This window comes from Megachile rotundata, chromosome 4, assembly GCF_050947335.1.
Source record: "Megachile rotundata isolate GNS110a chromosome 4, iyMegRotu1, whole genome shotgun sequence".
Lineage (NCBI taxonomy): Eukaryota > Metazoa > Arthropoda > Insecta > Hymenoptera > Megachilidae > Megachile > Megachile rotundata.
In genome coordinates this window covers 19,139,415-19,155,396 of record NC_134986.1, presented here as the reverse complement: position 1 = coordinate 19,155,396, position 15,982 = coordinate 19,139,415, and the positions used below count along the sequence as shown (strand labels likewise).

The 15,982-nt window shown below is 41.4% G+C and overlaps 1 protein-coding gene across 6 annotated transcripts in view; it reads right to left on the bottom strand.

Annotated features, from left to right (window-relative positions):
• Positions 1-15,982, bottom strand: part of LOC100881413 (uncharacterized) — a 72,370-nt gene that overhangs the window by 8,120 nt on the left and 48,268 nt on the right. Inside the window, exons 2-4 of one of the 6 annotated variants that reach the window (XM_076531130.1) lie at positions 11,068-12,920; positions 8,684-10,967; positions 6,915-7,453 (exon numbers count right to left, since the gene is read on the bottom strand). The exons of 1 other annotated variant lie outside the window; for it this stretch is intronic. The gene's annotated coding sequence lies outside the window, so the exon portion shown is untranslated. Of the gene's footprint in view, positions 1-6,914; positions 7,454-8,683; positions 15,968-15,982 lie in introns of those variants that run through there. 4 more of the 6 variants (XM_076531128.1, XM_012291450.2, XM_012291432.2 and 1 more) reach the window with 4 other exon arrangements.

Below are 15,982 nucleotides of genomic sequence, written 5' to 3'. Positions count from 1 at the left end.
TTTATTATATTCATAACACTGAGAAATCTCGAGTTCGGTTCTAATTTCAGTTTGCGAGATTCAGGGTCGTTAATCCCTTCGCTACGGACGTTTCGTGGCTTTCTATATTAAATTATTTATCTTGAGCTCTAATTCCGACTAGAATTCCGCCTCCTTCGTTCGGCTGTTTTTCGCGTTTCCTTTAGCAGCAAACCCGTAAACGCAAAGACGTATGCGCGTTTCAACTTTCTGTATTTGCTTTACCATTGCGGCAGTCACCCCCGAACGTAACTAAACTTTCGTATATTTCGGTGCGAGTCGTCAGACCCGTCGAGGTAGAAATTTTGGTATACTCGGTAAATCTAACGTGAACTAAACTCAAAATAGCGAAAATCTAATTAAATTTGCGGACATTTCGGTGTGAAGGTTCGAACCGATTAGACGGAGGTGTCTCATAGCACGTTTACGAACTACACGGTGCACGTTTCGATAATTAACGAGATAGTCGCTAACGTATATTTCCCAAATTTAACCTAAAGTCAACTCGAAGTAATTAAAATCTAACCAAATTTACGGATATTTCGGTATGGGTAACCGAACCGGTGAGATAGGTACCAGCGCATATTTCAGAACGGGCGATCTAACCAGCTAGATAGAAATTATCGCGCGCTTTGGAAATCTGTGCCAAAATTAACATTGTCGTATAGATTTCAAAACACAGCGGCACAATTGGACCGACGCTTCCCTTATTACCAGACATTTCCAGAATGTGACGACTTCGAATTCGATCGAAGCGTTAATTACACGATTAATTAGCAAACCGCTACTCAAGAACGAGCTAATTGCCGAAACTGCAATTTGCCGTAATTAGCTCTGGCAAGTTTTAGATCAATAGACCATTTGTACCATTCGAAGGTACGGTCTGAATGAAAGTCTTTCACATATTACAAATTGAAAGCATAGGAACACGATGTGTCGACTGTTTAAAGCAGCGCTTGACACCGCCTTAGTTTATTTGGCTTACAATTTATCATGTGACTCTGAAAGGGTTGCCCATCTCTGGTTCTCGAGGGACAACTACAGCTACTCGTAAATCAGTCCAATTTAACCCTTTAAGCACAAGCGTGGTTTATAAACCCCGGTGTACACTGTTCTTCGGAGGATAGTCGTGTGTTTATACAACATTTCTGAAAGAGGACGATTCTGATAAATGATTACTATAGCGCGCTAAGTATCTCTTTTTACGTTAAATGTAAGCACTTGTTCACATATATGTACGATGTTCGTAGAGACAAGTAGAGAGCAACGTAGGGAGAAGAAAATTTAATCTCTTAACATAACAAATGGGAAATCCTTTTAACATTGCGTGAACGATTAAAAGTTTAGCCAAGTTGCCTGCTAGATAAATGGTTTTATTTCCGTGTATCCGCTTCGTTACGCGCGGAATTTATCATTGTGCTCAAGAGGAGGATGTTCAAGCGCACAATGGAGTCTTCTAGTAGCAGAAATGCGTATAGCAATTTCGACTAAAAGCTTTCTAACTGAAGTACGTACGTGCTGCTCGATTGCTATTCATATTACTCTTTTCAGGATTCCATTCAATTCGTCCCATATTTTCGAGCGATATAGATATCTATATACGTTCTCTAAAATTAACTGCAAATTAGGAAGGGTTATCTGTAAATAGTACGTATGAACACGCGACTGGAGCTGAAAGAACTCGCGATCGTACAATGGAGTCCGCCATCTGCTTGCGGGGGGAACGGGTGTATTAATTTATATAGCAATTTCAATAGCAACCTTTCGAGCTAAACTATCAGGGAAAATGTCCGCGTGTATTCCTCGATCGCTCTCAATACACGCCTCCCGGCGATCAATCCTTCTTCTGCTTTCATTTTACTGGAAACAACGTTCATAGACGTCCTCTTACATCGCTGCATTATCGTCAGTACACTCGAGCGCAACGGAGACTCCGATCAAAGAAAGCTTCTCGACTTCTAAATTCATTAACATTCATATTTCCAAATCTTCAAAATTACCAAATTTTTCATTTCTAAAATTACCAAATTTTTCATTTTTAAAATTTCCAAAATTTTTCATTCTCAAAAATCAATGAGCCCGTTTTCCCTCGATTGCTATATTATTCTTAGGGAAGCATTTGCTCTTGAGTGTACAATACTTTGGCATAAGCGTTGTAGTTTTGTTTTAGTACCAATTTTCAAACTCGCTTCGCACAGTTTCGGTAGGTACATTCCTTGTAGTTTCGAGTAATTGGTGATTAAACCTTACACGGAGAACGCAGCGTCATTTCGACTCATTATGTGCAGCACGTACGCACCTGCACCCCTTTTTGTGTATACGTCGCTTATTACCGAAACGTATTTACGCGGGAAAACATGCAATTATTTAAACTTTGTTCGTAGAGACCAATCGCTTTTCAATGTTCTTTTCGAGTCATTCGAACTCTTTCATATAACACTGTTAAATTTGCGTGAACTACGCTTTTATTCGCGAATAAGTAGTACTTACTGCGGAAAGAAAGAGGGTTCTTTATAAATCTATCGTGCGCAACCGCAGTCTGTCAATCGATTAAAGTACTCAAGGGATGAGATACAAGAGAAGTCGGGTAAAAATTCACACTTTATTTTCTGCTCCCGACAATTTAACGTACGACCGTGGATTTTCAGAGGAACACAAGGTGCTTGCAACGATTCATCGACGAGATCTATCTGCCGATAACGCGGCCTGGGGAGAACATATTACAATGACAGGTGGTGGTAGCAAAGGTGGTATAAAGTGTCGTGTCTCGTAACCGCAGATGGTTGTAGATCGTTGCATCGACCATTTGAACTGTACGATGGTCATGTTGCTCCGTTCGCAACCGAGGGAAAGAAACGGAGTAGCGGATTTGTGGAAATCGTCGATTACCGTACTAGTACAAACGACAGGAAAAGTGGCCGCTAAGTAACGAAGATAATTATCGATAAACTTCGGTGCAACAGTATACGAAGCTTAATACTTTAATGGCCGTTCGTTCAATCATTCAGAGCCATAGTAAACAGATTCCCTTGCCAGCCTTTATGCGATTCACGTAAACTAGCCGCAAACACGTTTGCAGGAAATTCCATCGGAAGGGTGATCCCTGTTCGAGTCAATGCATCTTTGGTGTTCCGCATTCGGAGCTTCTCTCATTTGCCATCGGGTCTGACCATATTTCAAGTTTAACGTACTACCTCTTTTCTCGAATTTACTCGCCGATGTTGATATCGTATTTTCGGACGAAATCTGACTTCGCCCATCTACGTCGGAACGACGTCTAAATAGGCGCTGCGTTTCAGTCATAGTTTATTTTGCAGTAAAATGTGAACAACGATGGTAACGATGCGTCATCTCCTCTTCCCACCTTCCATTACCAGCTCCAACGACTACTTTACGACATCAACGGTCGAGCCAATTCAATTTTAAAACATGTCAGTCGGTTCGGCGCCACGCTGCATGCACATCAGTAGTGTACGAGCGTCGGATAAACGAGACTTTGCAAGATAGTAAACGGTTAGGGGATGCGCTTTTGACAAACTCTATAATTCTCGCTCCTATATTTAACTCCTTTTAAATCCGTGATAATTATACAAATATATGAGAAAAACAACTTATGCTTGATGAATTTAGAGACAAACTAAACGATCACGTAAGTATCCTCGAAAAGGGTATCATAAAACAGCTTATACTGCGATTTAACCCCTTCCCGTGTTTTGACGAGTCTCACTCGTCAACGCAACTCAAATGTGATTAATGTTACTCAAATTTTGAATACTCTTCAACTTGAATTTTAGATCCAACTATAATTTGCGTTGTCAAGGATCCCTGAACATAAAATACTTAGAACATTTTAATTTTCTTTGTTCGTTTTAATGTTACAGTCCTGAATGGTTAGTCTTGACTGACGCACCTCATAAATAAATGGCACGGCAAGGGGTTAAACTTTGAACGCGTTACCGCAGTCACTCGATAATTCCCCCCTGTCGAGACTCCGCATTCTAGAGAAAGATCGCTCGAAGAAATGGCGAGTTTTTATCGGTAGAATTTTTCAGTTATCCGAGCGTATTAAACTTGTAGGCGAATCTCCAGCGACTTCAACGGCATCCAACGCATTAATATTTCTCCTTCAGGGTTGCAGAAAGCTCGCGTATATGTATAAATATTCATTTCTCTTGTATCTACCCTTATTCGTTTTAGGCGTTAAACTCTGACAGCTCAGCAATTCTCCGGTTATTTTTCCAGCTACTAAAAATGACAAGTTGTACAGGTGCAAATATAACAGCCTGTCCGCGTATGGAACGGGAATAGCAACGTACCTTACAAACACGTTGTATCCGATTTCACCGGATCTAAACGACCTCCACGTTTCTTTCGGAAACGAAATCGTATCGGGTTCGTAACTTTTAATGACCTCAACGAATTCGATCGACCGAATAAAAACGAGAAGTTCGTTCGTTATCGTAATTGCTTCGATAATCGGTAACGTTGCTCTTTTATTTTTTACAAGCATTTTGATGATTGGTATCGCGTGTCGGACACTTTGGTCGGTAGTCTTTCACCCGACCCGTCCGTTTCTATAGAAGGGTAATTTGGGAATGAAATGTTTCGTAACATGCACCAGCAATTTTGAATAGTCGAAATTTTCAAAGCGAGCCGTCTGTTGCTCAATTTCGAATTGTTGCAAGATTGGCTACGCGGAAGCACGATAGAATTTTTTTGTTACAGAGGAGATAATTGAATTCCAATTATATTAATAGATATTTTGTAGGTGAAAATAGATGTAAAAACCGAGGAACGAGGTTCGACGAAGTTTAGCTTAAAATGAATTTTGCCCCGAGGGAATAACCTGGCTGCGTCTGAGGTTGCACTCAATTATCCGGTATGACGCTATGGTTTATGATAAGACGACGGACGAAATTTCATTTAAAAGTAATCCTCCTAGTAGTTTCGATCGTTTCGATTCTCGGAAATTGAATCGAATGGGAATTCTGTCGGACGTCTGAAGCGCTTCCGAGAATCCACGCGAAGCATCAATCATTCCGAAATTTTGTAATCATGTTCTTCCGGGTGCGTTAATTATAATTTAATTATCGGCGATCGCGAGCTACAGAGAACGGAACAGCGGCTACCGATAGGGAAATTAATTTCACGTCTCGCAGCAGGAACAAAAGGAATTATTCTGGTAAAATGCAGATTTTCAGAAACATGTTTCGAAATACATCGCTCGACCCGTTTCGTGGAATAATTTAAACAATATTCTGAATACGGTATTCCACCGATGGCAGCCAGAACTCGTACGAATTAATAATTCAAATAAAAAGTGGACAAAGAAACTTGTGGAAGCTGAATGACGTATACGCGAAGCTAGTGTTTCAAGTAAATTAAAAAGCAAGCTTTTACGGCGGTATAAATCCGTGCAATCTCGTATAACCGACAAACAGTTTTCACAATGGCTGCAGTATTTCATTCTTACGAGGATTTAAAATGAAAAATCATTTTAGTTACGTCACTTGTTCGTAATTAAATTTTAAGGAAAAGTTGATCGTACACGCTTTTCCCATGAATGGAATAAAATTGGTAAAAATTCCAGTTACGCGATAAACGTTTATATCAGGTTTCCGTGTAGGAAACAGAATATTCACCGGGTGCATATTCATCGTAGCGACGTTATCAGCCAAAAGCTGGTTGCAGCTAATATTTCGAGCACGATCTATCAATTAATGTTCGAAGCAGCGAACACCAGAAATCAATAATGTTCGATCACCACGAGGAATTTTCCCGTCATCCGCCGACGTTATTAATTAATAACTCTCGATATGTAACGTTCAACGAATAAAGGTTGACGCAACGTTTCATTCAACTAAATTGTACGTTTCAAAATAGCCGTATGTACCGAGAGTTTCGATTACAAAAGACCATAACGTATCCAACGGTAAAACTGAATATAAACAAAGAAGTAAATTAAAACCGTTCGAATTCCGATACCCTCGTTGGAAATTGCGCGAATATTTGCCGAAGATATGTTCCGCGTGGATGCGAATCGATGAATTTTTTTCCAAAACTGGCCATCCGTATCGCGACGTAACAAAAAGAGCGAAGCTAAAATATATCGAAACTATTTTGAACGCATATTTCGTCGCTTAAATGATCGTCGTACGTGTCTCGATTACTGTTTTCGAGATGCTATCGTTAGTATTCCTTTCCATGCACTTTCTTTTAATCGGACGAGCTCGAATCGCGCGTGGTTATACTTTACAATCACGATATTCATTGTCTGACGGAAATTGGCTCGCCTGTCCTTCCTCTCGGCGTCCTAATTTTGGAGCTTCGCGATATCAGATTTTCAAGAGTTTTCCAGCGCTGGATCAATTATTAAAACGGGTCGCACTTACCGTGCTATTACTGTATCAACCATGACCCCTTTCGAAACCGTTTCTTTCGTTTTTGCTGCATTATATGTATAGTTCAATAATCCGGCATATCGATAATCCGGCGGCACTGGAATTCGGAGTATGCTGGATTATCGGAATTCTACTATACAGAACTAATACCAGTTACGTGTAAATTCCGCTACATTACCATTTTATTTGGATGAGCATTATTTTTAAATAAAATCGAAGGATTATGTTATATTCGGGCTGCGAACGAACAGTTTTAAGCCGGATGTTCGCTCGCTGGAATAGCGCGAAATTCGACGGGTGCGAACGAGAAAAATAGTTTTTTGTTCTAAGAACGGAAAATCGTGCGCCGATCAATTTTTATCGCGTTGTTTACGGCAGAAAGATGAGCGCGTCAGCAATAAAATGTTTCTCGATCTTCTATTGATTTAAAGTCCGTTTCTTTTCCGCTAACTTCCTTCGCCGTTCGCTTTTATAGCCGCTTTAGATGATATTTACCTTTCTCATTCAGCTTTCTCGCCGACCTCTTCATCGACACCCTCGGGTTAAACTGCGACTACCCCTACTTCTCGGTCCATCATTACCACTCGATTTCTCTCGTTAATCTCGTATCTTTTTCTTCGCCTCTTTGTTACGTTGCTTCCTTTAGCGTTTAAAGATGCGGATCCGCGCAAAGTATATTGGTTTATTTTTCTTGTCGGCGTTTGCTCGCTGGAATTCTGCCACGAAGATCGGCCGTAAAAGGACATAAAAGAGGAATGTCCGTATACTTTGGAGGTGATTCACGAAAAGTGTTAACGAACCGAGAAATTCGCTTCACTCGGTGAACTTTAGGGAAACGCCAAGTTCGTTTCGTCGGAAAGCAATTATGTTCTCGTCATCGTAAACCCACGACACGGTAAATATGCGGACTAGGAGAGGAGGAGAGTCGGTGTTCCTAACGTAATCGTTCGAGACAAGTCTTGCCCAACAGTTCGTCGCCTCTGTGACCGAGTCGAATCGCCACGCATCTTTGCTGCGAATACTTGCTTGGAGGCCTACAAAAGTTTCGACATTTTCGTTTCGAATTAATTGTTGAACTTGAACTGAAGCAAATTTTCGGAATTCTTTGCACGAAAGCAAAATGTTTTATAAAGTGTAAGAAAATCGTGGACTATGCTTTCTAAATTCTTCAAAGAATAAATTATTTTTCACTCTGACGAATGAGACAACTTGTCTCGCGTTTCGAGAAAACACGGAAAAATTTACAAAGCGAACGCGGAAAAATGAAATTTTCAAAAGTCTAAAGAAACTCGAGGAAACGCGCAAATTGTTTTCCAAGCGAACGGCTCAGATGGTTCAACGAAGATTCGTCAAGAATTCAACAATACTTCCTACGCAAATTCGCGTGCAAACTGTTTCCGATCAAACATTCAACGTTCCAGTTTAAATTTGATGAAAGTTTGAAGGAATTTTCAAAGCAAACGCATGAATCACTTTCCACGCCAACGGTTCAGATAGTACTCTAATTTAAATTTACCAACAGTTTGGAGAGATTTTCGAAACGAAGACGGAAATGGTTCCTAATCAAATATTAAACATAACTGCTACGATTTCACGAAACTTTAAGAGAACTTTCCCAATATAACCGTTTCTCTGATTTAACCTGGAATTTAAATTACGTTTGGACAGCGTAAAGAATACTTTCTATCAGTTATCATTAATTTACATTATTTATTAATGCAAGTGAAATACTTAACCAAATTCGACTTGTAATACGTCATTCAATAATTTACTAAGAAAGAACAATTTTTTGCCATGCTTCAATTTTAAGCCTGGCAAAGAATAAAAATGAAAAATCTCGTTTTCGTAATATTTCTCTGAAATAACATTTCAACAACCAGCGAGAATTTCCGCAAATTTTTACGTTAAAAATACAAGCTGAAAATTTATAGTCTTAAATGCAAAGGATCGATTTCAATCAGTTTTGTTTTACGTTCGTTCGTACTCTTTTTTCGCTGTACGAAAATCCTCGTTTGCAAATTCGAGTAGCTATCTATATTTAAATCAGTGCACCATCGTACACGGCTCTCGGATTTGGATAGCGATCAAAACGATTATAACTGTTCCAGACTTAAGAACGCGTACGAATAATTTCGCGTGTATACAAGTTTTCTCAATTATCCTGGAGCATGTCGTTCGAATAAGAGAAAGTAAACCTTTCGAGTGTACGCTTTTCTCGCACTCGCAGCTCCATTGAAAAATCGATAAAGATCCGATAATGTTACCTTTGGTCAGAACAAGAGCGGCGTCGTCCCGGCGACAAGGTCCGGAGCTGAACTGACGCATCCTGCGCGAACGAAAAAGGAGAATGATGCGTCGTTTGTGTTTCACCAACAGGGATTTCGTCATCTACTATGGCAGAAGAAGCGTAAAGAATCAGAAAGCCAGTTCTTTGTTTGACCGTGTGTACGATTTAAGAACAGTTCAGGCCTGTGAGTAGCAGAGGAGAATAATGAATCGAGAACAGCAACGGCGAAAGAAACAATTATATTCTTCCAGTTGGTGCGAAAGACAAGGAGGCAAGGTATAAAGGATTGTGCTCGGATAACATCGCATAGTAAAGCGGAAAAACGTGGAAGTAATTAGTTACAGCATTTTACCTCTGTAAATGGCGCACAGTTCTAACTCTAGCGATATACCCTAAGGTTTCGAATCTCGAACGTGTTTCTCTTTTACGGAAATTTGAAACGAAAAGTGGATACTTTAATCCTGGATAAGCCGAAAGTTTCTTATTTGAGAAAATAGAAAGATACGCGGCTAAGTATTTGCTCGTAATATCGAAATAAATAAAGCACGAAATAGATGCCAATACCTGAGACCTGGTCGGATAACGATATCGCAACGTAATTAACGATGTCAAAGAAGTTGAACGGATTAAAATTACCTAGAAGATTAGAGAGAGATCACGAAAGCGAGTAAAGATTCGACTGAAACGTACAGCCACCAAAGCGTTGAAACGTTAAAACGATTGAAACAAACGAGAATATTAACGGCGAAGAACGCGTCCTGTTCCAGCGTAACTAAAATACGATCTTCCGAGGGTTTGATTCATGAATAGAGTGTCGCATGGATAATTTCCGTATGGCTCGCAATTTCTGACAGCAACATTCTGCATCCCCTTTCTCGTCTTCGCCGAGTAACGTCACGAATAATCCTTCATTAGAAAAGTTGTAAAGTGTTCGCCGGAGCGAAGTCGACGCGAATACCCGGAGGAACGGAGGTGCTCTTAAGTAGCTAGAGAACGCGCGTCGTACTGCGAATGAAGCTTTATTAATCGCGGCGCGATCATTTGCTCGAGAGAGATGTCTACGCGGAAATAGATAAGGATTATCGAGACTTTAACATTAAGCGGCCCTCGTGCACTATTAATGGTCTATGAAGCGTATATAGGTAATTTCGGAATACCAAGACCTATCTACGTCCAATATCTTCTCGTTGAAATACCCAAAGTATGCCCGAGGAGATCGTTTCACCATAAAGCTATTCTTTCCCGGATACAACTACGTTGTCTATTATTTGCAAAGAGAAGAGCCAAATTGTCTGGCAGGCATTTTAATGGATTTACGCACGGTGCGATAGACTGCCGTTGTATTATCGTGCGCAAGAAAATTTTCGAACCACCGTTCAAACTTGAATTCGGACGATTTCGTCGCGTGCCACGAGCGAGGAGTCCTGGTAGCGGCGGGAATGACGTCCTGCCATTTAGAGAGGCGATACTGTAATCCAATCACGGTGAAACGAGGGGAAAAATGATGACGAATGAAAACCAGGCTTATACGATCGCGTGTAACAAAATATCTCACACCACACAGTGCCGCGGGTAGGAAAAGATTGATAGAGAAGATTCGGAAAAAGATTGATAGAGCAAAAAAGATGCATCGAACTGGCCATCCGTGCTAACGTTTTCTACATTTACGGGCCGTTGATCGATGCTTTTCGTGGCGAAAAGCTTACAGAGGACAGAACAGCGCTGTTACACTTAACGCTCTCGAGACGATACGAGATATTTGTCGGCTTCGTGCCAATAAGGCTATATACTACGGGCCGTTTTTGTTCTCTATCGTCCCTTACATTCCCATTTCTATTTTCCCTTCGAGAATACTCTTCCTCGCGGTTTCAGTTCCGTTCTATACCAAATTCTTCGTACGTTCTGACCGCTACTTTCGTGGTTCCCGATGTTTCTTGCGAACATCTTACGACGATTTCTCGATATCTTACTTTCGTGTGAAGGAAAAACGGTTAAAGTGCATGTCATGCATGAACGCGCGTAAGCGATAATTTCATCCTAGAGATATGCGATTTATCGAAGAGATACTCATCTGCTGTGTCCATTCTTCTTCGGAGGAAATCGCCCGGCGAGGTAGTACATCCTGAACTTCTTTTCACGCCCCCAACAGGCGATACGAGAAAGGAAAATTGACTGCAAACTTTGCTGACCCGCCGAAACGATTGTCGGGGTTGCAGGGCTCGATCTATGGTGCCCAACCTATTATTTCATCCTGCGGTTTTCTAACGACCGCAAATTTCGATCGAGCAAAAAGACGAGTCGGGATTTCACGACTGGCCAACGTGTTTGTTTTTTTATACATTTTTACGAAATTCTGAATACCGTTGACTTTGCGGACTCTTTCTGGAAGCGTGACTCGATCATGACGCTCGTACTACCCTCGAGACATACGCGATAAAAACCTTCGCTATTTCGTGTCACGTGTTTCTGATGTTTTTCAAGGTGGAACGTGTACACAGATTCGTGGAGCGTAGATTCCCAAAAATTTTTCTTCGGAGACGATTTCTGGAACAATTTGTTGGTTCTCCTTCGGTGTTTGCAACGGGAAAAGTTTCGCCGTAAACTTTGTTGGCACTCTCGTGCTGATTCATCTTCCTACATTGCGCGAGGAACATGTTTATCTTGTACCCCGGTATCCATAATCGAGATGCCGTGTAAAAACTCCATTTAGAATCCATCCGAAAGTGTTCCACCGTGAATATTAATTAATCGAGTTAGGTGAACCGAGTTTCGAGTTGACAGATGTCAAGATAGCCTGTCGAGTATTTACGAGTTGCATGTACCGCGTATTTTATACGGTCACATTTAATTGGACACGCTCGGCAACTCGTCGAACTGTGCGCTGATTCTTCTTGGAAAATTACTGGAGAGTCGAACGGAATTCGATCACGTTTCCGTAACGTTCGCGATGGAGATAATTTTTAAAGATAATATTGCGAGAACAAGCGGAGAGTCGACGCGCAAGAAATATCGATGAAACAAAGAAAACATTGCAGTCGTCTTTCGACAGGCGTTTACCGTAGTTTCTGGAAATTCTGTCGGGTGTTTTACGCGGTTGCAAAAACAGCATCGTATCGGTGAAGTAGCTCGATATCGAGAAAGCTGGAAAAGGTTTGCTTTTCGCGACGCGCACAAAGAATCGTGAAGCCGCGTGTTAATTCCTCTTCCGCGTCATGTCCTGGAACAATGACTCTTCTTCCTCCGGCGTTATGGAAAGAGACAAAGAAAGTTTCGCTTGGTCGGAAGCCTAGAGTGTGCCGTGGAACCGCGTGTTAATTCCCCTTCCAAGCAGATTTCTGGAGAACTGTTGTAGCTCGCTCGTGTCTCACGGTGCCCATGCTGTTCTCGCAACAATGTGGCTAGATTCTCGTAAGAACGAGCCGAGACTCTGTACACCTCGGATATCGATTAATTGTCGAGATGAATGGAGACTTCCATCAACGGATGTCAAGTTTGCATTCTGCAAGTCTATTATGCACTTTTTCGTAAGCCATGTTTTGCGGAAGCTCTTCACAATGTCACTGAGAAACACAAAGAAAGTTTACGCTTTAGTGGAAGAGCACAAAGGTGCTTGTGCGTTGATTGTTCTTTCAAGCAGAACGAGTAGTGGGGCTCAATTATGCCCTTACGATATCCATTACGGAGACACTTCTCGCGGTAAAACGACGAGAAAAGCTGCTTCTAGGATAACTTAAAAGTACAACCCGCGTACCGACTAACCGCGATAGCGAACGAAGCTTTTCTTCGACGTGTATCGAGCTTGTTTTTTTACAGCCACGTTTTCAGCGTCGTCGTTTCAACTGTGTCATGGTATAATAGAAGGAAACAAAGGAAGTTTGCACTGCACTGGCAATGCACGGAGGTTCACTGAACCCTTTGTTGATTCCTCTTCCCGGCTGCGTCCTATGTAACTATTCCAACTTGATCATATCTTCGCGATGCCCGTAACAAAGGTACTAAGCTACCGAGCTAAAACAGCTGGCAAAGAAAGTCACTAGAATATCTTGCTCGGATCGAGTCCGAAGTCTACTACGTTAAAATGTAAAAAAAGGAGGTTTGCACTCGATTTGCACGATCGAAGAGATTCATGGAACGGTTTGTCGATTCTTCTTCCAAAGATCCTTCAGTGCTCGCAGATTTCCTCGACATTCACTTGCAGGTTTCCTCGACAAAGACTGCATAGAAATAGCGATATAAAGCTCGCGAAAAGTACAAGAGCGCGGACAGCCTCGAACTGGCGAAGGAAACGAGTCGAGAGAAAGGTTTATAAGGAGGCTCGGTCCGAGGCGAGCGTGGTTGCTCGCAGATTCGACACTGCGGCCACTGTCGAGTTTTAAATTCGCGATCTCGTGGGGATTCGCGTGGCGTGTGGGCGAAGAGGCGAACCGAGGAGCCGCGCAGACGCTTCGGAGCGAACCGAGTCCACGAACAGAAAGCGACCGATTAAACGACGCTGCAGCTAGAAAGCTGCTCCTGCTCTCGCCAACATGGAAACCGCCACCGTGCCATTCCACGAGTCCTGCGCTTCCTTACACCCTTCGATTCGCTCCAAACGACCACGTGTAATCTAACGATCTAATCAACAACCAAAGCGTCAGCATCGGATATCGATACGACTTTCCTGCGCTATTATCCCTTTCGTCGATAACTATCATTGTTGTTCACAGCGAAACTGTCCTAGCCCATCAACAACGATTCTACTCTCGATCCTAAAGAACTTTGGATTCAATATCAGCTTTTTCGAATCGGACAGCGATGGAACATCGGGTATAGCTAGTCGAGTACCCAATTTGTTTGTACAGGATTCATTGTTATCTCGACAGGAAGCGTCCGCGAAATTTATGGTTAAACCGAAGAGAAGACTTTACTCGAAAACAGGGTCGTTATTATTTTTAATCGTATTTTTATCAAACGTGCCGATAACAAACGAACAAATGCAAAAACAAAAAATCAACTCGTGTCAGTTCGTGTGCAGGATTGATTTAAATATTTTCCTGCTTCTTTTTAGACTACCATACCGTAACATGCAAAGCAGAACACGCGAAGCAAACGTCGAAGGATTTTTGTCTCAACTATTACGAATACGATACGAGGCAGTGAAAAATGCATATCCAACTTTTAATACCGCGCACTCTATTTGTCAAAATAAGTTTTGAATATGCGTCGCTACAGGCTTCATTACGACTAAGAAACGTTGAAAAATATATCTCGAGAAGTTCAATTTTGCGGGTTTGTATACATTCATACGCGAACTCTTTTCATCTGTAAGAAGGATAGAATACGTTGCCAAAATTCGACGACCTATGTTCCTACCACATCGTACATACTTATGTTATTCCACTCATGCAAGTTTTATTGTTACAAATCGTGGAACCAGTCCAGACACGACAAGTATCCGTTCCTATACAAAATAGTTTCGCATAAAGAAACAAAAAAGAGAATCGTCGCGGATACTTGGTAAATCCGAGGAAATGAAGCTTGATTTTATGACGATCGCATCTCGAGACTTAAATTGAGAAGTTACGATAAATAAATACAACGACCAAACTCGTTTTAAGTAACACCTCCCATAGTTCCTTCGGAACGAAACGATGAACGAGCCTTTTTTCGTGCGCTCATTATTAATCGAAATAACCCTTGAACGTACGTTCGCAAGGGCGAGCTTTCTTCGAAAAAATAACTACGTAGGAACAGGTAATACCGCCGTAATGCTCGAGAGTCGTAACATATTTCGTCTAGCCTGCGCATCCGCTTAAATTTCAAAGCAATTTCGTAACAAAGTGTCTTAACCGTTCGGAAATATTGAACTTGACAGAAGCAAGGAAGGCATTAGCTATTCCTTCTCGAAGGAAGTGAAATCTCAGGTGAAGGCGCTCCACCTGTCCAAAGGGCCCAGAAAGAAAGTCAGGATAGTAAATTTTTGATAATACCGCGGAGTCCGCATGACGTTGAAAAAAGAGGAGAACAAGGCGGACGTGATGTCAATTTTAACCGGGACGATGAACCGTATTTCGCAGATCGAGAAGCTAGCAGCTGCTTCGACGGAGAGGTGTGAAATTGAACAGAGCGACTATGCTTCTCTTGCAAAGTAGCTCAGATAAGATTACAAACGACCGTGTTGAATAACTCGTTCAACCAACGACTGGCGGATGCTTCGAGAAAACGGAAGAATGTTCTTGCTGAACTTGATACAAGCGAGATAGACGATCTTGAAACTTCAACGAAATACGCTAAGAATTAGACCGCAACATTTCCCGATACTCCGACTAGTTGCTTCAATTTGCGGAAACTTTACGATATAATCATTTTATTTGAATGATATCGTCGACGAAGAGCACTCGAAAATTTTTGTAATTACCAGGAACATAAATATTTAAAAATTGAGAACTGTATTCGTACGGAACGTCGACTCGTTCAACTTTGTGGACCGTTTGGATACGTGGAAAACGTACGCGGTATGAGCGTGCAGACAGAGAACCATCAGTGACCATTATTGATCTTTTGGCGGTATAAATTCATGCACAGTCACATTTTGGTAGCATAGAAAATTAAATGAAATATCTCATTCACAATGAATACGGTGCACGATTCGAGCGAACTCCGGAAACGCATTGAACCTCCATATTGGTTTCGATGAAACGCTATAAACGATGTTTTCGGACCCGTTATTTTATTAGCGCATGCAGTATTTCCGACTGCTATTTTAAATTACGCGGCTTCGTAATTTCCACTATCGTTGTTTCGGAACAATTTAATTTCGTCGAATCGGCGAAATAATTTCCGAAGAGATTTTTCAATCTGTTCGACATTATCATATTCAAGAACGCTAACATGTAAAAATATACGTTTGATTCTTTTGCAACTGGTCTTATTTTAGGACAATTTAATTCCATCATCCTAATGGAATTAGCTTTGAAGAGATTTATCCAGTAGCGTCACGCATCGCATTAACCTTTTTAAATTTCTCTTCTCCTCGACTTTCGCCTCTTCGCGAATACCGATGCGCGCGTATTCTACGTTTGTCCGCTTTCAACAACTTCTATTATCGAGCAACGCCGTTGTAACCCAATTCAACGTATCTCTAACGAAATAAGCCTTCAAGAAGTTTCCTCGGTTATGCAACGCATCGCGTTAGCGTTTTTCAAACTCTTTCTCTCGACTGTTCGACTTTATCTTTTCAGCTACACGCTAACTAGCTTGATTGTCAGCAAATTTCATTTCGCAAGCCAAATAAAAC